The 26,122-nt window shown below is 38.5% G+C and overlaps 19 non-coding genes and 26 pseudogenes across 19 annotated transcripts; all 45 read left to right on the plus strand.

Annotated features, from left to right (window-relative positions):
• Positions 1-28: 28 nt before the first annotated feature.
• On the plus strand, positions 29-147 carry LOC139956262 (5S ribosomal RNA; annotated as a pseudogene).
• A 283-nt stretch (positions 148-430) lies between these two features.
• Positions 431-549, plus strand: LOC139955693 (5S ribosomal RNA). Its single transcript, XR_011788925.1, has one exon. It is a non-coding gene; the product is annotated as a 5S ribosomal RNA (ribosomal RNA).
• Positions 550-5,433: 4,884 nt separating this feature from the next.
• Positions 5,434-5,552, plus strand: LOC139956901 (5S ribosomal RNA; annotated as a pseudogene).
• A 283-nt stretch (positions 5,553-5,835) lies between these two features.
• LOC139957177 (5S ribosomal RNA) lies at positions 5,836-5,956 on the plus strand (annotated as a pseudogene).
• Positions 5,957-6,032: 76 nt separating this feature from the next.
• Positions 6,033-6,151, plus strand: LOC139955329 (5S ribosomal RNA). Its single transcript, XR_011788572.1, has one exon. It is a non-coding gene; the product is annotated as a 5S ribosomal RNA (ribosomal RNA).
• Positions 6,152-6,228: 77 nt separating this feature from the next.
• LOC139955330 (5S ribosomal RNA) lies at positions 6,229-6,347 on the plus strand. Its single transcript, XR_011788573.1, has one exon. It is a non-coding gene; the product is annotated as a 5S ribosomal RNA (ribosomal RNA).
• Positions 6,348-6,415: 68 nt separating this feature from the next.
• Positions 6,416-6,536, plus strand: LOC139957310 (5S ribosomal RNA; annotated as a pseudogene).
• Positions 6,537-6,819: 283 nt separating this feature from the next.
• Positions 6,820-6,938, plus strand: LOC139956263 (5S ribosomal RNA; annotated as a pseudogene).
• A 68-nt stretch (positions 6,939-7,006) lies between these two features.
• On the plus strand, positions 7,007-7,125 carry LOC139956477 (5S ribosomal RNA; annotated as a pseudogene).
• Positions 7,126-7,193: 68 nt separating this feature from the next.
• On the plus strand, positions 7,194-7,314 carry LOC139957311 (5S ribosomal RNA; annotated as a pseudogene).
• Positions 7,315-7,578: 264 nt separating this feature from the next.
• LOC139956266 (5S ribosomal RNA) lies at positions 7,579-7,697 on the plus strand (annotated as a pseudogene).
• Positions 7,698-7,980: 283 nt separating this feature from the next.
• LOC139955694 (5S ribosomal RNA) lies at positions 7,981-8,099 on the plus strand. Its single transcript, XR_011788926.1, has one exon. It is a non-coding gene; the product is annotated as a 5S ribosomal RNA (ribosomal RNA).
• Positions 8,100-8,382: 283 nt separating this feature from the next.
• On the plus strand, positions 8,383-8,503 carry LOC139957178 (5S ribosomal RNA; annotated as a pseudogene).
• A 76-nt stretch (positions 8,504-8,579) lies between these two features.
• LOC139955331 (5S ribosomal RNA) lies at positions 8,580-8,698 on the plus strand. The gene has a single exon (XR_011788574.1). It is a non-coding gene; the product is annotated as a 5S ribosomal RNA (ribosomal RNA).
• Positions 8,699-8,766: 68 nt separating this feature from the next.
• Positions 8,767-8,885, plus strand: LOC139955332 (5S ribosomal RNA). The gene has a single exon (XR_011788575.1). It is a non-coding gene; the product is annotated as a 5S ribosomal RNA (ribosomal RNA).
• Positions 8,886-8,953: 68 nt separating this feature from the next.
• LOC139957398 (5S ribosomal RNA) lies at positions 8,954-9,072 on the plus strand (annotated as a pseudogene).
• A 283-nt stretch (positions 9,073-9,355) lies between these two features.
• On the plus strand, positions 9,356-9,474 carry LOC139956693 (5S ribosomal RNA; annotated as a pseudogene).
• Positions 9,475-9,542: 68 nt separating this feature from the next.
• LOC139956479 (5S ribosomal RNA) lies at positions 9,543-9,661 on the plus strand (annotated as a pseudogene).
• A 68-nt stretch (positions 9,662-9,729) lies between these two features.
• Positions 9,730-9,850, plus strand: LOC139957312 (5S ribosomal RNA; annotated as a pseudogene).
• Positions 9,851-10,133: 283 nt separating this feature from the next.
• Positions 10,134-10,252, plus strand: LOC139956267 (5S ribosomal RNA; annotated as a pseudogene).
• A 283-nt stretch (positions 10,253-10,535) lies between these two features.
• Positions 10,536-10,654, plus strand: LOC139956268 (5S ribosomal RNA; annotated as a pseudogene).
• A 283-nt stretch (positions 10,655-10,937) lies between these two features.
• Positions 10,938-11,056, plus strand: LOC139955696 (5S ribosomal RNA). The gene has a single exon (XR_011788928.1). It is a non-coding gene; the product is annotated as a 5S ribosomal RNA (ribosomal RNA).
• Positions 11,057-15,940: 4,884 nt separating this feature from the next.
• LOC139956269 (5S ribosomal RNA) lies at positions 15,941-16,059 on the plus strand (annotated as a pseudogene).
• Positions 16,060-16,342: 283 nt separating this feature from the next.
• Positions 16,343-16,463, plus strand: LOC139957179 (5S ribosomal RNA; annotated as a pseudogene).
• Positions 16,464-16,539: 76 nt separating this feature from the next.
• Positions 16,540-16,658, plus strand: LOC139955333 (5S ribosomal RNA). Its single transcript, XR_011788576.1, has one exon. It is a non-coding gene; the product is annotated as a 5S ribosomal RNA (ribosomal RNA).
• Positions 16,659-16,726: 68 nt separating this feature from the next.
• Positions 16,727-16,845, plus strand: LOC139955334 (5S ribosomal RNA). Its single transcript, XR_011788577.1, has one exon. It is a non-coding gene; the product is annotated as a 5S ribosomal RNA (ribosomal RNA).
• A 77-nt stretch (positions 16,846-16,922) lies between these two features.
• LOC139955335 (5S ribosomal RNA) lies at positions 16,923-17,041 on the plus strand. The gene has a single exon (XR_011788578.1). It is a non-coding gene; the product is annotated as a 5S ribosomal RNA (ribosomal RNA).
• A 68-nt stretch (positions 17,042-17,109) lies between these two features.
• On the plus strand, positions 17,110-17,230 carry LOC139957313 (5S ribosomal RNA; annotated as a pseudogene).
• Positions 17,231-17,513: 283 nt separating this feature from the next.
• LOC139956270 (5S ribosomal RNA) lies at positions 17,514-17,632 on the plus strand (annotated as a pseudogene).
• Positions 17,633-17,700: 68 nt separating this feature from the next.
• LOC139956480 (5S ribosomal RNA) lies at positions 17,701-17,819 on the plus strand (annotated as a pseudogene).
• A 68-nt stretch (positions 17,820-17,887) lies between these two features.
• Positions 17,888-18,008, plus strand: LOC139957314 (5S ribosomal RNA; annotated as a pseudogene).
• A 283-nt stretch (positions 18,009-18,291) lies between these two features.
• LOC139956271 (5S ribosomal RNA) lies at positions 18,292-18,410 on the plus strand (annotated as a pseudogene).
• Positions 18,411-18,693: 283 nt separating this feature from the next.
• Positions 18,694-18,812, plus strand: LOC139955697 (5S ribosomal RNA). Its single transcript, XR_011788929.1, has one exon. It is a non-coding gene; the product is annotated as a 5S ribosomal RNA (ribosomal RNA).
• Positions 18,813-19,095: 283 nt separating this feature from the next.
• LOC139956431 (5S ribosomal RNA) lies at positions 19,096-19,214 on the plus strand. The gene has a single exon (XR_011789376.1). It is a non-coding gene; the product is annotated as a 5S ribosomal RNA (ribosomal RNA).
• A 77-nt stretch (positions 19,215-19,291) lies between these two features.
• Positions 19,292-19,410, plus strand: LOC139955336 (5S ribosomal RNA). Its single transcript, XR_011788579.1, has one exon. It is a non-coding gene; the product is annotated as a 5S ribosomal RNA (ribosomal RNA).
• A 68-nt stretch (positions 19,411-19,478) lies between these two features.
• LOC139955338 (5S ribosomal RNA) lies at positions 19,479-19,597 on the plus strand. Its single transcript, XR_011788581.1, has one exon. It is a non-coding gene; the product is annotated as a 5S ribosomal RNA (ribosomal RNA).
• A 68-nt stretch (positions 19,598-19,665) lies between these two features.
• On the plus strand, positions 19,666-19,786 carry LOC139957316 (5S ribosomal RNA; annotated as a pseudogene).
• Positions 19,787-20,069: 283 nt separating this feature from the next.
• Positions 20,070-20,188, plus strand: LOC139956272 (5S ribosomal RNA; annotated as a pseudogene).
• A 283-nt stretch (positions 20,189-20,471) lies between these two features.
• LOC139955698 (5S ribosomal RNA) lies at positions 20,472-20,590 on the plus strand. The gene has a single exon (XR_011788930.1). It is a non-coding gene; the product is annotated as a 5S ribosomal RNA (ribosomal RNA).
• Positions 20,591-20,873: 283 nt separating this feature from the next.
• On the plus strand, positions 20,874-20,992 carry LOC139956442 (5S ribosomal RNA). The gene has a single exon (XR_011789377.1). It is a non-coding gene; the product is annotated as a 5S ribosomal RNA (ribosomal RNA).
• A 77-nt stretch (positions 20,993-21,069) lies between these two features.
• LOC139955339 (5S ribosomal RNA) lies at positions 21,070-21,188 on the plus strand. The gene has a single exon (XR_011788582.1). It is a non-coding gene; the product is annotated as a 5S ribosomal RNA (ribosomal RNA).
• A 68-nt stretch (positions 21,189-21,256) lies between these two features.
• On the plus strand, positions 21,257-21,375 carry LOC139955340 (5S ribosomal RNA). Its single transcript, XR_011788583.1, has one exon. It is a non-coding gene; the product is annotated as a 5S ribosomal RNA (ribosomal RNA).
• Positions 21,376-21,443: 68 nt separating this feature from the next.
• LOC139957317 (5S ribosomal RNA) lies at positions 21,444-21,564 on the plus strand (annotated as a pseudogene).
• Positions 21,565-21,847: 283 nt separating this feature from the next.
• LOC139956273 (5S ribosomal RNA) lies at positions 21,848-21,966 on the plus strand (annotated as a pseudogene).
• A 283-nt stretch (positions 21,967-22,249) lies between these two features.
• LOC139955699 (5S ribosomal RNA) lies at positions 22,250-22,368 on the plus strand. The gene has a single exon (XR_011788931.1). It is a non-coding gene; the product is annotated as a 5S ribosomal RNA (ribosomal RNA).
• Positions 22,369-26,122: the final 3,754 nt, after the last annotated feature.

The following is a 26,122-nucleotide window of genomic DNA, read 5'->3' on the forward strand; positions in this document are numbered from 1 at the left end:
AACTAGCCTACATTTCGCCTCTTGGAATGTCTACGGCCACATCACGATGACTATACCGGTTCTCGTCCGATCACCGAAGTCAAGCAACGTAGAGCGCAGTCAGTACTTGGATGGGTGACCGCCTGGGAATACTGGGTGCCGTAGGCTTTTATTTTCATAATTGATAACACTATGTTGCCACGACGATGAGAAATTGAAATGGCCTTCATTGTCTTTCCACAAGGAAAGTGTCTTGCCACGAGGAAAGCGATTTGAAAATCGAATATATTAATAAATACCTCGTTTGTTTTTATATATTAGAATTTTCTAGATATATATGTAAAATATAGATTAACATAATATATATTAAATCCATTCATGTATAATATATATATTAAATCCACTGATCATAACCTACCAGACAAGTAGCCTACATTTCACCTCTTGGAATGTCTACGGCCATATCACGTTGACTATACCGGTTCTCGTCCGATCACCGAAGTCAAGCAACGTAGAGCGCAGTCAGTACTTGGATGGGTGACCGCCTGGGAATACTGGGTGCCGCAGGCTTTTATTTTCATAATTGATGACACTATGTTGCCACGACGATGAGAAATTGAAATGGCCTTCATTGTCTTTCCACAAGGAAAGTGTCTTGCCACGAGGAAAGCGATTTGAAAATCGAATATATTAATAAATAACTCGTTTGTTTTTATATATTCGAATTTTCTACATATAGATGTAAAATATAGATTAACATAATATATATTAAATCCATTCATGTATAATATATGTCGTGGTGTGATACAGTGTGATACAGTGGATACAGTGTGATACAGTCGTGGCGCGGTTGGTTGTGCTCTTTGTTAGCTGTTTTCTTTGTTACTTTTTTCGAACTTACTTGTTCCACGTTTTCTTCAACCTGCAACATCCAAGTTCTTGGATGCTAGCGGGTTTTTATTACTGTGTTTCATTTTGGACCGTTAAACTGTAGGAGTTTTGTAGGTAATTTTTGAAGTCGCCAAGGCGACGAAGGCCGCCAAGGCGTGTGCTAGTGCGAACATGGGTTCCGCGAAACCATCAATACAACGTTTGAAAACTAACAGTGTTAGGGTATTTGACAATGGACATAGCTATGGAGACATACTGAAATCGATATCTGAGGATCTTGGGAATAATAGAATTGTGTGATGTGTTAAGACGTCAGGGCACTGGATTGTGACATTGAAGAATGAATCTGATGCGGAACTTATCCAGGAAACCGGCCTTAATATTAAAGGCGACCATTGTAATGTTACCGGAGTGGAAAAATTTATACTAACGGTGAGTCTTTTTGGGGTACCCTGTTACATTTCTGACGAAGAACTTTCGGCTAAGCTAGAGGAATACGGATGCTCAATTAAATCCAAATGGACGCGAAAATACTATTCCGACTATCCAGACGTGGAAAACGGTATTCGATTCGTAAGAGTACAGTTGCCAAATAATGCCAAAAGCCTGCCCTACGCAATTACGATTGCTGGTGTACATCTAAGACTTAAACACAACAGCCAATCTAAAGTCTGTAACAACTGCTTGAGCGACACCCATGTCATGAAAGAATGTCCCCAGTACGTATGTAGAGAATGTAATAACCAGGGCCACACGGAGAGCCGTTGCCCTAGGATAAAGTGCTTTAGATGCCAAAACTTTGGTCATAAAAGTTTCCTATGCACGGAGCAACCACCTGAGGAAGATAACGATGTCGAACCAGAGAAGCCTTCAGACAATGGTGAGATGGACACAGAAACTGAACCTTCTAACGTCACTGAGAGCGCCAACAAGGAAACAGTTCCCGGGGGCCCACCAGCTCAACCCACAGTGCAACCTCCTGACACGGTAGATCAAGCCAACCGGAACAAGGACCAAATTGAGGAGACTCTGCCTACCAACACCCAGCCACAGCAGAAACAACCGAAATCTCCCAAGAAAGCGAAGGCTACGACCACAGCGACCAAGAAAAATCCCACCGACGAAGCACAGAAATCCCGACTACAAAGAAAACCCGACTACAAACCAGGAAGTAATGGAGACACCACTGAAACTGTAAATGACTCTATGGCACACCTTAAAAGGCAGATGTCTTTGGATGAGGACAACTTCATTTTTGTAAGACACAAGAAGAAAATACCAACACCAAACCTTAGCAAGGCAAGAACCGTAACAAGCAAAAACAATCAAACCTCACTTCTATATCGTCATCGTCATCATACTCTTTCTTGTTTTAATGGATCCAACAAAAAACAAAATAGAAACAAGGGATAATATTTCCTGTGAGTATTATAACATCGATAAGTATAATAATTTACCCCCTAGTAATGGTCTTACCATTTTCAATATGAACAGTAGGAGTCTTAACAAAAATTTTGATAATATTACCACTTTCATCTCATTACTTAATAACGAATTCTCGATCATGGGCTTTACGGAAACTTGGTTGAATGACAATAATAATACATCCATCATCAATATTAATAATTATCGACTTGTAGAAAAACACCGCCATAAAAGAAGGGGAGGTGGGGTTTGTTTATACATTAAAAAGAACTATAATTACAAATGCAGAGACGATCTCTCTGTATTTAATGACTCAATTGAGTCTCTTTTCATAGAGATCACACCCCAAAATGGCAGTAAGCATTACGTTATTGGTATTATTTATAGACCACCGACGGGTTCTTATGACGACTTTTATTTTCATGTGCAAAACATTTATGGCAAATTAACAGAATCACGTAGTAATTCTTATATCATGGGTGATTTCAACATTAACTTACTTGACGACCACTTATCTACAGATTTCCTCAACTTAGCTTTCTCGAATAATTTTTATCCAGCAATAACAAATCCTACCCGTGTTGCAAGTACATCGTCTACTTTAATTGATAACATATTTACTAATGATAATTCTGCAATTAACTCAGGCATATTTGTAACCGATATTACCGACCACTTTCCCATCTTCCTTGACAATAATTCAAGACTTAGAATCTATAATAGAGATAGTAAACGTATTCGTAATTACAATATAAATAATATCAGTAATTTTATTTCCCAATTAGAATGTAAGCAATGGGATGATGTTCTTAATGAAAAGGATGCTAATGTATCCTATAATGTATTTTTTCATCATTTTAGTGATATGTACAATGACTGTTTTCCAGTGCAGGTTATTAATGTAAGGAAGAAACGTAAAAAGAGACATCCTTGGATTACTAGTGGTATATTAAAATCAATAAAAAAGAAAAATCAATTGTATAGACGCCAATTAAAGGATCCAACATCGAATAACAAGAAGGTATACCTTATTTATCGAAATAAATTAACAAATATTATCAGAACATCAAAGAAACTATACTTTCACAGTAAATTTATCGAGAGCAATAATAACATTAATGGTACCTGGAAAACAGTCAATGAACTCTTACATAAAAATGCCAGTCAATCGTCATATCCTACGGCCTTTCACCATAACCAAAACGTTGTCACAGACAACCAGGAAATTGCTAATGGTTTTAACAATTACTTTGTAAATGTAGGCCCTTCACTGGCCAGCAAGATTAAACCCCTTGAAAAAGCTGAGATTTTTTTGCATAAAAGCAGAAATCCCAACCCAAACTCTGTGTTCATATTCCCCGTGACAGAAGAAGAATTACTGAAAACGATCAACACTGCAATTAAACCCAAAAAGGCTGCAGGATATGACGATTTCAGTCCTGATATTATCAAACAGGCCGCTAAGTATATTGTCACACCACTTGCCCATATTTGTAACCTATCATTTAATACAGGTGTCTTTCCAGACAAGTTAAAAATTGCTAAAGTCTTACCAATTTACAAAAATGGCCAGAACAATGCATATGAAAATTACCGGCCAATATCGTTACTCTCTTGTTTTGCGAAACTTATAGAAAGACTATTGTTTAATCGTATTTGTAGATTCTTGGACAAACACAACATTCTTAATAAACAACAGTACGGATTTCGATACAATCACTCCACTGAGCTCGCCCTGGCAGATGCAATTGATAATCTCTACAGTAAACTTGATCAACGTAAGACTTGCATTGGTGTATTCCTAGACTTAAGTAAAGCGTTTGATACCATTAATCATTCTATTTTACTGAATAAGATGCACTTTAATGGTATAAGAGGTACTACTCTGAATTGGTTCGACAGCTACCTATCTCACCGTCACCAATTTACTGCGTATAAGTCACATAACTCTGATCTTGCCCAAGTCCCTTGTGGTGTACCACAGGGATCTATCCTGGGACCTCTGTTATTCATTATTTATGTAAACGACATATGTCAAGTGTCCAATATTGCAAAAGTTACTTTGTTTGCTGATGACACCACTATTTTTTTTTGACTCTGACAACATTAGCATCCTACCTATTACTGTATCTAATGAACTAGAAAAGTTTAGTAACTGGTTTCGGTCAAACAAGCTTTCTATCAATGTCAACAAGACACACTACATTGTTTTTAATTCATCCAACAACCCTCCTCAAGTTCACAACATTAATATGAATGGTACACCAATTAACAATGTTGACTACATAAAATTTTTAGGTGTATATATTGATTCAAAACTAAGTTGGCAACAACATATTTCAGCAATCTGTTCTAAGGTCGCAAGGAACATTGGTATACTCGCTATAATAAAACATTTCCTACCGACACACATTCTAAGAATGATTTATAATACGCTCATTCTACCTCATCTGTCCTACTGTTCTATTATTTGGTCTGGTGCTAACATAACTTGTCTTGACCGTCTCAATAAACTACAAAAAGGCGCAATACGTAACATAACACATGCTGCATTTCGTCAGCATACTAGTCCATTGTTTAAAGGTCAAAACCTGCTGAAATTAAATGATATTATAAGGCTACAACTTGCTGTATTTACGTATAAAGCATGGCATGGGCTACTTCCGGGTTCCTTTCATAATTTCTATACAATTAATGTAGAATTATACAATTATAATACCCGAAATAGACAAAATGCTCATTGCAACTTCTATCATACGAAATTAGGTACACGCAGCTTTCGCAACCGTGCAACTAAGTTATGGAACTCATTAAGCAATACCGTTAAATCTAAGGCTACAAAGAATTCATTTAAGAAATGTTTAAAAAAAGAATTGATATCATCATATTAAATTATGTAAATGAGTTATTTACTTCAGCAGTTTCTGTTCATTATGTAACAAACATTCAATTTGTATTTATTCATTTTTTTTTTTCTTTAGGGAGTCTTCCACTTTGTTAAGCTTTTAAGCTTTATGGAAGACTTCCCTCCGCTTTGTACTTCTGTGGAAAAACAAATAAATAAATAAATAAATATATATATTAAATCCACTAATCATAACCTACCAGACAACTAGCCTACATTTCGCCTCTTGGAATGTCTACGGCCACATCACGATGACTATACCGGTTCTCGTCCGATCACCGAAGTCAAGCAACGTAGAGCGCAGTCAGTACTTGGATGGGTCACCGCCTGGGAATACTGGGTGCCGTAGGCTTTTATTTTCATAATTGATAACACTATGTTGCCACGACGATGAGAAATTGAAATGGCCTTCATTGTCTTTCCACAAGGAAAGTGTCTTGCCACAAGGAAAGCGATTTGAAAATCGAATATATTAATAAATACCTCGTTTGTTTTTATATATTAGAATTTTCTAGATATATATGTCAAATATAGATTAACATAATATATATTAAATCCATTCATGTATAATTTATATATTAAATCCACTGATCATAACCTACCAGACAAGTAGCCTACATTTCACCTCTTGGAATGTCTACGGCCATATCACGTTGACTATACCGGTTCTCGTCCGATCACCGAAGTCAAGCAACGTAGAGCGCAGTCAGTACTTGGATGGGTGACCGCCTGGGGGAATACTGGGTGCCGCAGGCTTTTATTTTCATAATTGATAACACTATGTTGCCACGACGATGAGAAATTGAAATGGCCTACATTGACCTCTTGTTATGTCTACGGCCACATCACGTTGACTATACCGGTTCTCGTCCGATCACCGAAGTCAAGCAACGTAGAGCGCAGTCAGTACTTGGATGGGTGACCGCCTGGGAATACTGGGTGCCGTAGGCTTTTATTTTTTATAATTGATAACACTATGTTGCCACGACGATGAGAAATTGAAATGGCCTACATTGACCGGTTTTTATGTCTACGGCCACATCACGTTGACTATACCGGTTCTCGTCCGATCACCGAAGTCAAGCAACGTAGAGCGCAGTCAGTACTTGGATGGGTGACCGCCTGGGAATACTGGGTGCCGTAGGCTTTTATTTTCATAATTGATAACACGACGATGATGAGAAATTGAAATGGCCTACATTGACCGGTTTTTATGTCTACGGCCACATCACGTTGACTATACCGGTTCTCGTCCGATCACCGAAGTCAAGCAACGTAGAGCGCAGTCAGTACTTGGATGGGTGACCGCCTGGGGGAATACTGGGTGCCGCAGGCTTTTATTTTCATAATTGATAACACTATGTTGCCACGACGATGAGAAATTGAAATGGCCTTCATTGTCTTTCCACAAGGAAAGTGTCTTGCCACGAGGAAAGCGATTTGAAAATCGAATATATTAATAAATAACTCGTTTGTTTTTATATATTAGAATTGTCTACATATATATGTAAAATACAGATTAACATAATATATATTAAATCCATTCATGTATAATATATATATTAAATCCACTAATCATAACCTACCAGACAACTAGCCTACATTTCGCCTCTTGGAATGTCTACGGCCACATCACGATGACTATACCGGTTCTCGTCCGATCACCGAAGTCAAGCAACGTAGAGCGCAGTCAGTACTTGGATGGGTGACCGCCTGGGAATACTGGGTGCCGTAGGCTTTTATTTTCATAATTGATAACACGACGATGATGAGAAATTGAAATGGTCTACATTGACCTCTTGTTATGTCTACGGCCACATCACGTTGACTATACCGGTTCTCGTCCGATCACCGATGTCAAGCAACGTAGAGCGCAGTCAGTACTTGGATGGGTGACCGCCTGGGAATACTGGGTGCCGTAGGCTTTTATTTTCATAATTGATAACACGACGATGATGAGAAATTGAAATGGCCTACATTGACCTCTTGTTATGTCTACGGCCACATCACGTTGACTATACCGGTTCTCGTCCGATCACCGAAGTCAAGCAACGTAGAGCGCAGTCAGTACTTGGATGGGTGACCGCCTGGGGGAATACTGGGTGCCGCAGGCTTTTATTTTCATAATTGATAACACTATGTTGCCACGACGATGAGAAATTGAAATGGCCTTCATTGTCTTTCCACGAGGAAAGCGATTTGAAAATCGAATATATTAATAAATAACTCGTTTGTTTTTATATATTAGAATTTTCTACATATAGATGTAAAATATAGATTAACATAATATATATTAAATCCATTCATGTATAATATATATATTAAATCCACTAATCATAACCTACCAGACAACTAGCCTACATTTCGCCTCTTGGAATGTCTACGGCCACATCACGATGACTATACCGGTTCTCGTCCGATCACCGAAGTCAAGCAACGTAGAGCGCAGTCAGTACTTGGATGGGTGACCGCCTGGGAATACTGGGTGCCGTAGGCTTTTATTTTCATAATTGATAACACTATGTTGCCACGACGATGAGAAATTGAAATGGCCTTCATTGTCTTTCCACAAGGAAAGTGTCTTGCCACGAGGAAAGCGATTTGAAAATCGAATATATTAATAAATACCTCGTTTGTTTTTATATATTAGAATTTTCTAGATATATATGTAAAATATAGATTAACATAATATATATTAAATCCATTCATGTATAATATATATATTAAATCCACTGATCATAACCTACCAGACAAGTAGCCTACATTTCACCTCTTGGAATGTCTACGGCCATATCACGTTGACTATACCGGTTCTCGTCCGATCACCGAAGTCAAGCAACGTAGAGCGCAGTCAGTACTTGGATGGGTGACCGCCTGGGAATACTGGGTGCCGCAGGCTTTTATTTTCATAATTGATAACACTATGTTGCCACGACGATGAGAAATTGAAATGGCCTTCATTGTCTTTCCACAAGGAAAGTGTCTTGCCACGAGGAAAGCGATTTGAAAATCGAATATATTAATAAATACCTCGTTTGTTTTTATATATTAGAATTTTCTAGATATATATGTAAAATATAGATTAACATAATATATATTAAATCCATTCATGTATAATATATATATTAAATCCACTGATTATAACCTACCAGACAAGTAGCCTACATTTCACCTCTTGGAATGTCTACGGCCATATCACGTTGACTATACCGGTTCTCGTCCGATCACCGAAGTCAAGCAACGTAGAGCGCAGTCAGTACTTGGATGGGTGACCGCCTGGGGGAATACTGGGTGCCGCAGGCTTTTATTTTCATAATTGATAACACTATGTTGCCACGACGATGAGAAATTGAAATGGCCTACATTGACCTCTTGTTATGTCTACGGCCACATCACGTTGACTATACCGGTTCTCGTCCGATCACCGAAGTCAAGCAACGTAGAGCGCAGTCAGTACTTGGATGGGTGACCGCCTGGGAATACTGGGTGCCGTAGGCTTTTACTTTCATAATTGATAACACGACGATGATGAGAAATTGAAATGGCCTACATTGACCTCTTGTTATGTCTACGGCCACATCACGTTGACTATACCGGTTCTCGTCCGATCACCGAAGTCAAGCAACGTAGAGCGCAGTCAGTACTTGGATGGGTGACCGCCTGGGAATACTGGGTGCCGTAGGCTTTTATTTTCATAATTGATAACACGACGATGATGAGAAATTGAAATGGCCTACATTGACCTCTTTTTATGTCTACGGCCACATCACGATGACTATACCCGTTCTCGTCCGATCACCGAAGTCAAGCAACGTAGAGCGCAGTCAGTACTTGGATGGGTGACCGCCTGGGAATACTGGGTGCCGCAGGCTTTTATTTTCATAATTGATAACACTATGTTGCCACGACGATGAGAAATTGAAATGGCCTTCATTGTCTTTCCACAAGGAAAGTGTCTTGCCACGAGGAAAGCGATTTGAAAATCGAATATATTAATAAATAACTCGTTTGTTTTTATATATTAGAATTTTCTACATATAGATGTAAAATATAGATTAACATAATATATATTAAATCCATTCATGTATAATATATATATTAAATCCACTAATCATAACCTACCAGACAACTAGCCTACATTTCGCCTCTTGGAATGTCTACGGCCACATCACGATGACTATACCGGTTCTCGTCTGATCACCGAAGTCAAGCAACGTAGAGCGCAGTCAGTACTTGGATGGGTGACCGCCTGGGAATACTGGGTGCCGTAGGCTTTTATTTTCATAATTGATAACACGACGATGATGAGAAATTGAAATGGTCTACATTGACCTCTTGTTATGTCTACGGCCACATCACGTTGACTATACCGGTTCTCGTCCGATCACCGATGTCAAGCAACGTAGAGCGCAGTCAGTACTTGGATGGGTGACCGCCTGGGAATACTGGGTGCCGTAGGCTTTTATTTTCATAATTGATAACACGACGATGATGAGAAATTGAAATGGCCTACATTGACCGGTTTTTATGTCTACGGCCACATCACGTTGACTATACCGGTTCTCGTCCGATCACCGAAGTCAAGCAACGTAGAGCGCAGTCAGTACTTGGATGGGTGACCGCCTGGGGGAATACTGGGTGCCGCAGGCTTTTATTTTCATAATTGATAACACTATGTTGCCACGACGATGAGAAATTGAAATGGCCTTCATTGTCTTTCCACAAGGAAAGTGTCTTGCCACGAGGAAAGCGATTTGAAAATCGAATATATTAATAAATAACTCGTTTGTTTTTATATATTCGAATTTTCTACATATAGATGTAAAATATAGATTAACATAATATATATTAAATCCATTCATGTATAATATATATATTAAATCCACTAATCATAACCTACCAGACAACTAGCCTACATTTCGCCTCTTGGAATGTCTACGGCCACATCACGATGACTATACCGGTTCTCGTCCGATCACCGAAGTCAAGCAACGTAGAGCGCAGTCAGTACTTGGATGGGTGACCGCCTGGGAATACTGGGTGCCGTAGGCTTTTATTTTCATAATTGATAACACTATGTTGCCACGACGATGAGAAATTGAAATGGCCTTCATTGTCTTTCCACAAGGAAAGTGTCTTGCCACGAGGAAAGCGATTTGAAAATCGAATATATTAATAAATAACTCGTTTGTTTTTATATATTAGAATTTTCTACATATAGATGTAAAATATAGATTAACATAATATATATTAAATCCATTCATGTATAATATATATATTAAATCCACTAATCATAACCTACCAGACAACTAGCCTACATTTCGCCTCTTGGAATGTCTACGGCCACATCACGATGACTATACCGGTTCTCGTCCGATCACCGAAGTCAAGCAACGTAGAGCGCAGTCAGTACTTGGATGGGTGACCGCCTGGGAATACTGGGTGCCGTAGGCTTTTATTTTCATAATTGATAACACTATGTTGCCACGACGATGAGAAATTGAAATGGCCTTCATTGTCTTTCCACAAGGAAAGTGTCTTGCCACGAGGAAAGCGATTTGAAAATCGAATATATTAATAAATACCTCGTTTGTTTTTATATATTAGAATTTTCTAGATATATATGTAAAATATAGATTAACATAATATATATTAAATCCATTCATGTATAATATATATATTAAATCCACTGATCATAACCTACCAGACAAGTAGCCTACATTTCACCTCTTGGAATGTCTACGGCCATATCACGTTGACTATACCGGTTCTCGTCCGATCACCGAAGTCAAGCAACGTAGAGCGCAGTCAGTACTTGGATGGGTGACCGCCTGGGAATACTGGGTGCCGCAGGCTTTTATTTTCATAATTGATAACACTATGTTGCCACGACGATGAGAAATTGAAATGGCCTTCATTGTCTTTCCACAAGGAAAGTGTCTTGCCACGAGGAAAGCGATTTGAAAATCGAATATATTAATAAATAACTCGTTTGTTTTTATATATTAGAATTTTCTACATATAGATGTAAAATATAGATTAACATAATATATATTAAATCCATTCATGTATAATATATGTCGTGGTGTGATACAGTGTGATACAGTGGATACAGTGTGATACAGTCGTGGCGCGGTTGGTTGTGCTCTTTGTTAGCTGTTTTCTTTGTTACTTTTTTCGAACTTACTTGTTCCACGTTTTCTTCAACCTGCAACATCCAAGTTCTTGGATGCTAGCGGGTTTTTATTACTGTGTTTCATTTTGGACCGTTAAACTGTAGGAGTTTTGTAGGTAATTTTTGAAGTCGCCAAGGCGACGAAGGCCGCCAAGGCGTGTGCTAGTGCGAACATGGGTTCCGCGAAACCATCAATACAACGTTTGAAAACTAACAGTGTTAGGGTATTTGACAATGGACATAGCTATGGAGACATACTGAAATCGATATCTGAGGATCTTGGGAATAATAGAATTGTGGGATGTGTTAAGACGTCAGGGCACTGGATTGTGACATTGAAGAATGAATCTGATGCGGAACTTATCCAGGAAACCGGCCTTAATATTAAAGGCGACCATTGTAATGTTACCGGAGTGGAAAAATTTATACTAACGGTGAGTCTTTTTGGGGTACCCTGTTACATTTCTGACGAAGAACTTTCGGCTAAGCTAGAGGAATACGGATGCTCAATTAAATCCAAATGGACGCGAAAATACTATTCCGACTATCCAGACGTGGAAAACGGTATTCGATTCGTAAGAGTACAGTTGCCAAATAATGCCAAAAGCCTGCCCTACGCAATTACGATTGCTGGTGTACATCTAAGACTTAAACACAACAGCCAATCTAAAGTCTGTAACAACTGCTTGAGCGACACCCATGTCATGAAAGAATGTCCCCAGTACGTATGTAGAGAATGTAATAACCAGGGCCACACGGAGAGCCGTTGCCCTAGGATAAAGTGCTTTAGATGCCAAAACTTTGGTCATAAAAGTTTCCTATGCACGGAGCAACCACCTGAGGAAGATAACGATGTCGAACCAGAGAAGCCTTCAGACAATGGTGAGATGGACACAGAAACTGAACCTTCTAACGTCACTGAGAGCGCCAACAAGGAAACAGTTCCCGGGGGCCCACCAGCTCAACCCACAGTGCAACCTCCTGACACGGTAGATCAAGCCAACCGGAACAAGGACCAAATTGAGGAGACTCTGCCTACCAACACCCAGCCACAGCAGAAACAACCGAAATCTCCCAAGAAAGCGAAGGCTACGACCACAGCGACCAAGAAAAATCCCACCGACGAAGCACAGAAATCCCGACTACAAAGAAAACCCGACTACAAACCAGGAAGTAATGGAGACACCACTGAAACTGTAAATGACTCTATGGCACACCTTAAAAGGCAGATGTCTTTGGATGAGGACAACTTCATTTTTGTAAGACACAAGAAGAAAATACCAACACCAAACCTTAGCAAGGCAAGAACCGTAACAAGCAAAAACAATCAAACCTCACTTCTATATCGTCATCGTCATCATACTCTTTCTTGTTTTAATGGATCCAACAAAAAACAAAATAGAAACAAGGGATAATATTTCCTGTGAGTATTATAACATCGATAAGTATAATAATTTACCCCCTAGTAATGGTCTTACCATTTTCAATATGAACAGTAGGAGTCTTAACAAAAATTTTGATAATATTACCACTTTCATCTCATTACTTAATAACGAATTCTCGATCATGGGCTTTACGGAAACTTGGTTGAATGACAATAATAATACATCCATCATCAATATTAATAATTATCGACTTGTAGAAAAACACCGCCATAAAAGAAGGGGAGGTGGGGTTTGTTTATACATTAAAAAGAACTATAATTACAAATGCAGAGACGATCTCTCTGTATTTAATGACTCAATTGAGTCTCTTTTCATAGAGATCACACCCCAAAATGGCAGTAAGCATTACGTTATTGGTATTATTTATAGACCACCGACGGGTTCTTATGACGACTTTTATTTTCATGTGCAAAACATTTATGGCAAATTAACAGAATCACGTAGTAATTCTTATATCATGGGTGATTTCAACATTAACTTACTTGACGACCACTTATCTACAGATTTCCTCAACTTAGCTTTCTCGAATAATTTTTATCCAGCAATAACAAATCCTACCCGTGTTGCAAGTACATCGTCTACTTTAATTGATAACATATTTACTAATGATAATTCTGCAATTAACTCAGGCATATTTGTAACCGATATTACCGACCACTTTCCCATCTTCCTTGACAATAATTCAAGACTTAGAATCTATAATAGAGATAGTAAACGTATTCGTAATTACAATATAAATAATATCAGTAATTTTATTTCCCAATTAGAATGTAAGCAATGGGATGATGTTCTTAATGAAAAGGATGCTAATGTATCCTATAATGTATTTTTTCATCATTTTAGTGATATGTACAATGACTGTTTTCCAGTGCAGGTTATTAATGTAAGGAAGAAACGTAAAAAGAGACATCCTTGGATTACTAGTGGTATATTAAAATCAATAAAAAAGAAAAATCAATTGTATAGACGCCAATTAAAGGATCCAACATCGAATAACAAGAAGGTATACCTTATTTATCGAAATAAATTAACAAATATTATCAGAACATCAAAGAAACTATACTTTCACAGTAAATTTATCGAGAGCAATAATAACATTAATGGTACCTGGAAAACAGTCAATGAACTCTTACATAAAAATGCCAGTCAATCGTCATATCCTACGGCCTTTCACCATAACCAAAACGTTGTCACAGACAACCAGGAAATTGCTAATGGTTTTAACAATTACTTTGTAAATGTAGGCCCTTCACTGGCCAGCAAGATTAAACCCCTTGAAAAAGCTGAGATTTTTTTGCATAAAAGCAGAAATCCCAACCCAAACTCTGTGTTCATATTCCCCGTGACAGAAGAAGAATTACTGAAAACGATCAACACTGCAATTAAACCCAAAAAGGCTGCAGGATATGACGATTTCAGTCCTGATATTATCAAACAGGCCGCTAAGTATATTGTCACACCACTTGCCCATATTTGTAACCTATCATTTAATACAGGTGTCTTTCCAGACAAGTTAAAAATTGCTAAAGTCTTACCAATTTACAAAAATGGCCAGAACAATGCATATGAAAATTACCGGCCAATATCGTTACTCTCTTGTTTTGCGAAACTTATAGAAAGACTATTGTTTAATCGTATTTGTAGATTCTTGGACAAACACAACATTCTTAATAAACAACAGTACGGATTTCGATACAATCACTCCACTGAGCTCGCCCTGGCAGATGCAATTGATAATCTCTACAGTAAACTTGATCAACGTAAGACTTGCATTGGTGTATTCCTAGACTTAAGTAAAGCGTTTGATACCATTAATCATTCTATTTTACTGAATAAGATGCACTTTAATGGTATAAGAGGTACTACTCTGAATTGGTTCGACAGCTACCTATCTCACCGTCACCAATTTACTGCGTATAAGTCACATAACTCTGATCTTGCCCAAGTCCCTTGTGGTGTACCACAGGGATCTATCCTGGGACCTCTGTTATTCATTATTTATGTAAACGACATATGTCAAGTGTCCAATATTGCAAAAGTTACTTTGTTTGCTGATGACACCACTATTTTTTTGGACTCTGACAACATTAGCATCCTACCTATTACTGTATCTAATGAACTAGAAAAGTTTAGTAACTGGTTTCGGTCAAACAAGCTTTCTATCAATGTCAACAAGACACACTACATTGTTTTTAATTCATCCAACAACCCTCCTCAAGTTCACAACATTAATATGAATGGTACACCAATTAACAATGTTGACTACATAAAATTTTTAGGTGTATATATTGATTCAAAACTAAGTTGGCAACAACATATTTCAGCAATCTGTTCTAAGGTCGCAAGGAACATTGGTATACTCGCTATAATAAAACATTTCCTACCGACACACATTCTAAGAATGATTTATAATACGCTCATTCTACCTCATCTGTCCTACTGTTCTATTATTTGGTCTGGTGCTAACATAACTTGTCTTGACCGTCTCAATAAACTACAAAAAGGCGCAATACGTAACATAACACATGCTGCATTTCGTCAGCATACTAGTCCATTGTTTAAAGGTCAAAACCTGCTGAAATTAAATGATATTATAAGGCTACAACTTGCTGTATTTACGTATAAAGCATGGCATGGGCTACTTCCGGGTTCCTTTCATAATTTCTATACAATTAATGTAGAATTATACAATTATAATACCCGAAATAGACAAAATGCTCATTGCAACTTCTATCATACGAAATTAGGTACACGCAGCTTTCGCAACCGTGCAACTAAGTTATGGAACTCATTAAGCAATACCGTTAAATCTAAGGCTACAAAGAATTCATTTAAGAAATGTTTAAAAAAAGAATTGATATCATCATATTAAATTATGTAAATGAGTTATTTACTTCAGCAGTTTCTGTTCATTATGTAACAAACATTCAATTTGTATTTATTCATTTTTTTTTTTTCTTTAGGGAGTCTTCCACTTTGTTAAGCTTTTAAGCTTTATGGAAGACTTCCCTCCGCTTTGTACTTCTGTGGAAAAACAAATAAATAAATAAATAAATATATATATTAAATCCACTAATCATAACCTACCAGACAACTAGCCTACATTTCGCCTCTTGGAATGTCTACGGCCACATCACGATGACTATACCGGTTCTCGTCCGATCACCGAAGTCAAGCAACGTAGAGCGCAGTCAGTACTTGGATGGGTGACCGCCTGGGAATACTGGGTGCCGTAGGCTTTTATTTTCATAATTGATAACACTATGTTGCCACGACGATGAGAAATTGAAATGGCCTTCATTGTCTTTCCACAAGGAAAGTGTCTTGCCACAAGGAAAGCGATTTGAAAATCGAATATATTAATAAATACCTCGTTTGTTTTTATATATTAGAATTTTCTAGATATATATGTCAAATATAGATTAACATAATATATATTAAATCCATTCATGTATAATTTATATATTAAATCCACTGATCATAACCTACCAGACAAGTAGCCTACATTTCACCTCTTGGAATGTCTACGGCCATATCACGTTGACTATACCGGTTCTCGTCCGATCACCGAAGTCAAGCAACGTAGAGCGCAGTCAGTACTTGGATGGGTGACCGCCTGGGGGAATACTGGGTGCCGCAGGCTTTTATTTTCATAATTGATAACACTATGTTGCCACGACGATGAGAAATTGAAATGGCCTACATTGACCTCTTGTTATGTCTACGGCCACATCACGTTGACTATACCGGTTCTCGTCCGATCACCGAAGTCAAGCAACGTAGAGCGCAGTCAGTACTTGGATGGGTGACCGCCTGGGAATACTGGGTGCCGTAGGCTTTTATTTTCATAATTGATAACACGACGATGATGAGAAATTGAAATGGCCTACATTGACCTCTTGTTATGTCTACGGCCACATCACGTTGACTATACCGGTTCTCGTCCGATCACCGAAGTCAAGCAACGTAGAGCGCAGTCAGTACTTGGATGGGTGACCGCCTGGGAATACTGGGTGCCGTAGGCTTTTATTTTTTATAATTGATAACACTATGTTGCCACGACGATGAGAAATTGAAATGGCCTACATTGACCGGTTTTTATGTCTACGGCCACATCACGTTGACTATACCGGTTCTCGTCCGATCACCGAAGTCAAGCAACGTAGAGCGCAGTCAGTACTTGGATGGGTGACCGCCTGGGAATACTGGGTGCCGTAGGCTTTTATTTTCATAATTGATAACACGACGATGATGAGAAATTGAAATGGCCTACATTGACCGGTTTTTATGTCTACGGCCACATCACGTTGACTATACCGGTTCTCGTCCGATCACCGAAGTCAAGCAACGTAGAGCGCAGTCAGTACTTGGATGGGTGACCGCCTGGGGGAATACTGGGTGCCGCAGGCTTTTATTTTCATAATTGATAACACTATGTTGCCACGACGATGAGAAATTGAAATGGCCTTCATTGTCTTTCCACAAGGAAAGTGTCTTGCCACGAGGAAAGCGATTTGAAAATCGAATATATTAATAAATAACTCGTTTGTTTTTATATATTAGAATTGTCTACATATATATGTAAAATACAGATTAACATAATATATATTAAATCCATTCATGTATAATATATATATTAAATCCACTAATCATAACCTACCAGACAACTAGCCTACATTTCGCCTCTTGGAATGTCTACGGCCACATCACGATGACTATACCGGTTCTCGTCCGATCACCGAAGTCAAGCAACGTAGAGCGCAGTCAGTACTTGGATGGGTGACCGCCTGGGAATACTGGGTGCCGTAGGCTTTTATTTTCATAATTGATAACACGACGATGATGAGAAATTGAAATGGTCTACATTGACCTCTTGTTATGTCTACGGCCACATCACGTTGACTATACCGGTTCTCGTCCGATCACCGATGTCAAGCAACGTAGAGCGCAGTCAGTACTTGGATGGGTGACCGCCTGGGAATACTGGGTGCCGTAGGCTTTTATTTTCATAATTGATAACACGACGATGATGAGAAATTGAAATGGCCTACATTGACCTCTTGTTATGTCTACGGCCACATCACGTTGACTATACCGGTTCTCGTCCGATCACCGAAGTCAAGCAACGTAGAGCGCAGTCAGTACTTGGATGGGTGACCGCCTGGGGGAATACTGGGTGCCGCAGGCTTTTATTTTCATAATTGATAACACTATGTTGCCACGACGATGAGAAATTGAAATGGCCTTCATTGTCTTTCCACAAGGAAAGTGTCTTGCCACGAGGAAAGCGATTTGAAAATCGAATATATTAATAAATAACTCGTTTGTTTTTATATATTCGAATTTTCTACATATAGATGTAAAATATAGATTAACATAATATATATTAAATCCATTCATGTATAATATATATATTAAATCCACTAATCATAACCTACCAGACAACTAGCCTACATTTCGCCTCTTGGAATGTCTACGGCCACATCACGATGACTATACCGGTTCTCGTCCGATCACCGAAGTCAAGCAACGTAGAGCGCAGTCAGTACTTGGATGGGTGACCGCCTGGGAATACTGGGTGCCGTAGGCTTTTATTTTCATAATTGATAACACTATGTTGCCACGACGATGAGAAATTGAAATGGCCTTCATTGTCTTTCCACAAGGAAAGTGTCTTGCCACGAGGAAAGCGATTTGAAAATCGAATATATTAATAAATACCTCGTTTGTTTTTATATATTAGAATTTTCTAGATATATATGTCAAATATAGATTAACATAATATATATTAAATCCATTCATGTATAATATATATATTAAATCCACTGATCATAACCTACCAGACAAGTAGCCTACATTTCACCTCTTGGAATGTCTACGGCCATATCACGTTGACTATACCGGTTCTCGTCCGATCACCGAAGTCAAGCAACGTAGAGCGCAGTCAGTACTTGGATGGGTGACCGCCTGGGAATACTGGGTGCCGCAGGCTTTTATTTTCATAATTGATAACACTATGTTGCCACGACGATGAGAAATTGAAATGGCCTTCATTGTCTTTCCACAAGGAAAGTGTCTTGCCACGAGGAAAGCGATTTGAAAATCGAATATATTAATAAATACCTCGTTTGTTTTTATATATTAGAATTTTCTAGATATATATGTAAAATATAGATTAACATAATATATATTAAATCCATTCATGTATAATATATATATTAAATCCACTGATTATAACCTACCAGACAAGTAGCCTACATTTCACCTCTTGGAATGTCTACGGCCATATCACGTTGACTATACCGGTTCTCGTCCGATCACCGAAGTCAAGCAACGTAGAGCGCAGTCAGTACTTGGATGGGTGACCGCCTGGGAATACTGGGTGCCGTAGGCTTTTATTTTTTATAATTGATAACACTATGTTGCCACGACGATGAGAAATTGAAATGGCCTACATTGACCGGTTTTTATGTCTACGGCCACATCACGTTGACTATACCGGTTCTCGTCCGATCACCGAAGTCAAGCAACGTAGAGCGCAGTCAGTACTTGGATGGGTGACCGCCTGGGAATACTGGGTGCCGTAGGCTTTTATTTTCATAATTGATAACACGACGATGATGAGAAATTGAAATGGCCTACATTGACCGGTTTTTATGTCTACGGCCACATCACGTTGACTATACCGGTTCTCGTCCGATCACCGAAGTCAAGCAACGTAGAGCGCAGTCAGTACTTGGATGGGTGACCGCCTGGGAATACTGGGTGCCGTAGGCTTTTATTTTCATAATTGATAACACGACGATGATGAGAAATTGAAATGGCCTACATTGACCGGTTTTTATGTCTACGGCCACATCACGTTGACTATACCGGTTCTCGTCCGATCACCGAAGTCAAGCAACGTAGAGCGCAGTCAGTACTTGGATGGGTGACCGCCTGGGGGAATACTGGGTGCCGCAGGCTTTTATTTTCATAATTGATAACACTATGTTGCCACGACGATGAGAAATTGAAATGGCCTTCATTGTCTTTCCACAAGGAAAGTGTCTTGCCACGAGGAAAGCGATTTGAAAATCGAATATATTAATAAATAACTCGTTTGTTTTTATATATTCGAATTTTCTACATATAGATGTAAAATATAGATTAACATAATATATATTAAATCCATTCATGTATAATATATATATTAAATCCACTAATCATAACCTACCAGACAACTAGCCTACATTTCGCCTCTTGGAATGTCTACGGCCACATCACGATGACTATACCGGTTCTCGTCCGATCACCGAAGTCAAGCAACGTAGAGCGCAGTCAGTACTTGGATGGGTGACCGCCTGGGAATACTGGGTGCCGTAGGCTTTTATTTTCATAATTGATAACACTATGTTGCCACGACGATGAGAAATTGAAATGGCCTTCATTGTCTTTCCACAAGGAAAGTGTCTTGCCACGAGGAAAGCGATTTGAAAATCGAATATATTAATAAATACCTCGTTTGTTTTTATATATTAGAATTTTCTAGATATATATGTAAAATATAGATTAACATAATATATATTAAATCCATTCATGTATAATATATATATTAAATCCACTGATCATAACCTACCAGACAAGTAGCCTACATTTCACCTCTTGGAATGTCTACGGCCATATCACGTTGACTATACCGGTTCTCGTCCGATCACCGAAGTCAAGCAACGTAGAGCGCAGTCAGTACTTGGATGGGTGACCGCCTGGGAATACTGGGTGCCGCAGGCTTTTATTTTCATAATTGATAACACTATGTTGCCACGACGATGAGAAATTGAAATGGCCTTCATTGTCTTTCCACAAGGAAAGTGTCTTGCCACGAGGAAAGCGATTTGAAAATCGAATATATTAATAAATACCTCGTTTGTTTTTATATATTAGAATTTTCTAGATATATATGTAAAATATAGATTAACATAATATATATTAAATCCATTCATGTATAATATATATATTAAATCCACTGATTATAACCTACCAGACAAGTAGCCTACATTTCACCTCTTGGAATGTCTACGGCCATATCACGTTGACTATACCGGTTCTCGTCCGATCACCGAAGTCAAGCAACGTAGAGCGCAGTCAGTACTTGGATGGGTGACCGCCTGGGAATACTGGGTGCCGTAGGCTTTTATTTTTTATAATTGATAACACTATGTTGCCACGACGATGAGAAATTGAAATGGCCTACATTGACCGGTTTTTATGTCTACGGCCACATCACGTTGACTATACCGGTTCTCGTCCGATCACCGAAGTCAAGCAACGTAGAGCGCAGTCAGTACTTGGATGGGTGACCGCCTGGGAATACTGGGTGCCGTAGGCTTTTATTTTCATAATTGATAACACGACGATGATGAGAAATTGAAATGGCCTACATTGACCGGTTTTTATGTCTACGGCCACATCACGTTGACTATACCGGTTCTCGTCCGATCACCGAAGTCAAGCAACGTAGAGCGCAGTCAGTACTTGGATGGGTGACCGCCTGGGAATACTGGGTGCCGTAGGCTTTTATTTTCATAATTGATAACACGACGATGATGAGAAATTGAAATGGCCTACATTGACCGGTTTTTATGTCTACGGCCACATCACGTTGACTATACCGGTTCTCGTCCGATCACCGAAGTCAAGCAACGTAGAGCGCAGTCAGTACTTGGATGGGTGACCGCCTGGGGGAATACTGGGTGCCGCAGGCTTTTATTTTCATAATTGATAACACTATGTTGCCACGACGATGAGAAATTGAAATGGCCTTCATTGTCTTTCCACAAGGAAAGTGTCTTGCCACGAGGAAAGCGATTTGAAAATCGAATATATTAATAAATAACTCGTTTGTTTTTATATATTCGAATTTTCTACATATAGATGTAAAATATAGATTAACATAATATATATTAAATCCATTCATGTATAATATATATATTAAATCCACTAATCATAACCTACCAGACAACTAGCCTACATTTCGCCTCTTGGAATGTCTACGGCCACATCACGATGACTATACCGGTTCTCGTCCGATCACCGAAGTCAAGCAACGTAGAGCGCAGTCAGTACTTGGATGGGTGACCGCCTGGGAATACTGGGTGCCGTAGGCTTTTATTTTCATAATTGATAACACTATGTTGCCACGACGATGAGAAATTGAAATGGCCTTCATTGTCTTTCCACAAGGAAAGTGTCTTGCCACGAGGAAAGCGATTTGAAAATCGAATATATTAATAAATACCTCGTTTGTTTTTATATATTAGAATTTTCTAGATATATATGTAAAATATAGATTAACATAATATATATTAAATCCATTCATGTATAATATATATATTAAATCCACTGATCATAACCTACCAGACAAGTAGCCTACATTTCACCTCTTGGAATGTCTACGGCCATATCACGTTGACTATACCGGTTCTCGTCCGATCACCGAAGTCAAGCAACGTAGAGCGCAGTCAGTACTTGGATGGGTGACCGCCTGGGAATACTGGGTGCCGCAGGCTTTTATTTTCATAATTGATAACACTATGTTGCCACGACGATGAGAAATTGAAATGGCCTTCATTGTCTTTCCACAAGGAAAGTGTCTTGCCACGAGGAAAGCGATTTGAAAATCGAATATATTAATAAATAACTCGTTTGTTTTTATATATTAGAATTTTCTACATATAGATGTAAAATATAGATTAACATAATATATATTAAATCCATTCATGTATAATATATGTCGTGGTGTGATACAGTGTGATACAGTGGATACAGTGTGATACAGTCGTGGCGCGGTTGGTTGTGCTCTTTGTTAGCTGTTTTCTTTGTTACTTTTTTCGAACTTACTTGTTCCACGTTTTCTTCAACCTGCAACATCCAAGTTCTTGGATGCTAGCGGGTTTTTATTACTGTGTTTCATTTTGGACCGTTAAACTGTAGGAGTTTTGTAGGTAATTTTGGAAGTCGCCAAGGCGACGAAGGCCGCCAAGGCGTGTGCTAGTGCGAACATGGGTTCCGCGAAACCATCAATACAACGTTTGAAAACTAACAGTGTTAGGGTATTTGACAATGGACATAGCTATGGAGACATACTGAAATCGATATCTGAGGATCTTGGGAATAATAGAATTGTGGGATGTGTTAAGACGTCAGGGCACTGGATTGTGACATTGAAGAATGAATCTGATGCGGAACTTATCCAGGAAACCGGCCTTAATATTAAAGGCGACCATTGTAATGTTACCGGAGTGGAAAAATTTATACTAACGGTGAGTCTTTTTGGGGTACCCTGTTACATTTCTGACGAAGAACTTTCGGCTAAGCTAGAGGAATACGGATGCTCAATTAAATCCAAATGGACGCGAAAATACTATTCCGACTATCCAGACGTGGAAAACGGTATTCGATTCGTAAGAGTACAGTTGCCAAATAATGCCAAAAGCCTGCCCTACGCAATTACGATTGCTGGTGTACATCTAAGACTTAAACACAACAGCCAATCTAAAGTCTGTAACAACTGCTTGAGCGACACCCATGTCATGAAAGAATGTCCCCAGTACGTATGTAGAGAATGTAATAACCAGGGCCACACGGAGAGCCGTTGCCCTAGGATAAAGTGCTTTAGATGCCAAAACTTTGGTCATAAAAGTTTCCTATGCACGGAGCAACCACCTGAGGAAGATAACGATGTCGAACCAGAGAAGCCTTCAGACAATGGTGAGATGGACACAGAAACTGAACCTTCTAACGTCACTGAGAGCGCCAACAAGGAAACAGTTCCCGGGGGCCCACCAGCTCAACCCACAGTGCAACCTCCTGACACGGTAGATCAAGCCAACCGGAACAAGGACCAAATTGAGGAGACTCTGCCTACCAACACCCAGCCACAGCAGAAACAACCGAAATCTCCCAAGAAAGCGAAGGCTACGACCACAGCGACCAAGAAAAATCCCACCGACGAAGCACAGAAATCCCGACTACAAAGAAAACCCGACTACAAACCAGGAAGTAATGGAGACACCACTGAAACTGTAAATGACTCTATGGCACACCTTAAAAGGCAGATGTCTTTGGATGAGGACAACTTCATTTTTGTAAGACACAAGAAGAAAATACCAACACCAAACCTTAGCAAGGCAAGAACCGTAACAAGCAAAAACAATCAAACCTCACTTCTATATCGTCATCGTCATCATACTCTTTCTTGTTTTAATGGATCCAACAAAAAACAAAATAGAAACAAGGGATAATATTTCCTGTGAGTATTATAACATCGATAAGTATAATAATTTACCCCCTAGTAATGGTCTTACCATTTTCAATATGAACAGTAGGAGTCTTAACAAAAATTTTGATAATATTACCACTTTCATCTCATTACTTAATAACGAATTCTCGATCATGGGCTTTACGGAAACTTGGTTGAATGACAATAATAATACATCCATCATCAATATTAATAATTATCGACTTGTAGAAAAACACCGCCATAAAAGAAGGGGAGGTGGGGTTTGTTTATACATTAAAAAGAACTATAATTACAAATGCAGAGACGATCTCTCTGTATTTAATGACTCAATTGAGTCTCTTTTCATAGAGATCACACCCCAAAATGGCAGTAAGCATTACGTTATTGGTATTATTTATAGACCACCGACGGGTTCTTATGACGACTTTTATTTTCATGTGCAAAACATTTATGGCAAATTAACAGAATCACGTAGTAATTCTTATATCATGGGTGATTTCAACATTAACTTACTTGACGACCACTTATCTACAGATTTCCTCAACTTAGCTTTCTCGAATAATTTTTATCCAGCAATAACAAATCCTACCCGTGTTGCAAGTACATCGTCTACTTTAATTGATAACATATTTACTAATGATAATTCTGCAATTAACTCAGGCATATTTGTAACCGATATTACCGACCACTTTCCCATCTTCCTTGACAATAATTCAAGACTTAGAATCTATAATAGAGATAGTAAACGTATTCGTAATTACAATATAAATAATATCAGTAATTTTATTTCCCAATTAGAATGTAAGCAATGGGATGATGTTCTTAATGAAAAGGATGCTAATGTATCCTATAATGTATTTTTTCATCATTTTAGTGATATGTACAATGACTGTTTTCCAGTGCAGGTTATTAATGTAAGGAAGAAACGTAAAAAGAGACATCCTTGGATTACTAGTGGTATATTAAAATCAATAAAAAAGAAAAATCAATTGTATAGACGCCAATTAAAGGATCCAACATCGAATAACAAGAAGGTATACCTTATTTATCGAAATAAATTAACAAATATTATCAGAACATCAAAGAAACTATACTTTCACAGTAAATTTATCGAGAGCAATAATAACATTAATGGTACCTGGAAAACAGTCAATGAACTCTTACATAAAAATGCCAGTCAATCGTCATATCCTACGGCCTTTCACCATAACCAAAACGTTGTCACAGACAACCAGGAAATTGCTAATGGTTTTAACAATTACTTTGTAAATGTAGGCCCTTCACTGGCCAGCAAGATTAAACCCCTTGAAAAAGCTGAGATTTTTTTGCATAAAAGCAGAAATCCCAACCCAAACTCTGTGTTCATATTCCCCGTGACAGAAGAAGAATTACTGAAAACGATCAACACTGCAATTAAACCCAAAAAGGCTGCAGGATATGACGATTTCAGTCCTGATATTATCAAACAGGCCGCTAAGTATATTGTCACACCACTTGCCCATATTTGTAACCTATCATTTAATACAGGTGTCTTTCCAGACAAGTTAAAAATTGCTAAAGTCTTACCAATTTACAAAAATGGCCAGAACAATGCATATGAAAATTACCGGCCAATATCGTTACTCTCTTGTTTTGCGAAACTTATAGAAAGACTATTGTTTAATCGTATTTGTAGATTCTTGGACAAACACAACATTCTTAATAAACAACAGTACGGATTTCGATACAATCACTCCACTGAGCTCGCCCTGGCAGATGCAATTGATAATCTCTACAGTAAACTTGATCAACGTAAGACTTGCATTGGTGTATTCCTAGACTTAAGTAAAGCGTTTGATACCATTAATCATTCTATTTTACTGAATAAGATGCACTTTAATGGTATAAGAGGTACTACTCTGAATTGGTTCGACAGCTACCTATCTCACCGTCACCAATTTACTGCGTATAAGTCACATAACTCTGATCTTGCCCAAGTCCCTTGTGGTGTACCACAGGGATCTATCCTGGGACCTCTGTTA

This window comes from Apostichopus japonicus, chromosome 17 (genome assembly GCF_037975245.1).
Source record: "Apostichopus japonicus isolate 1M-3 chromosome 17, ASM3797524v1, whole genome shotgun sequence".
Lineage (NCBI taxonomy): Eukaryota > Metazoa > Echinodermata > Holothuroidea > Aspidochirotida > Stichopodidae > Apostichopus > Apostichopus japonicus.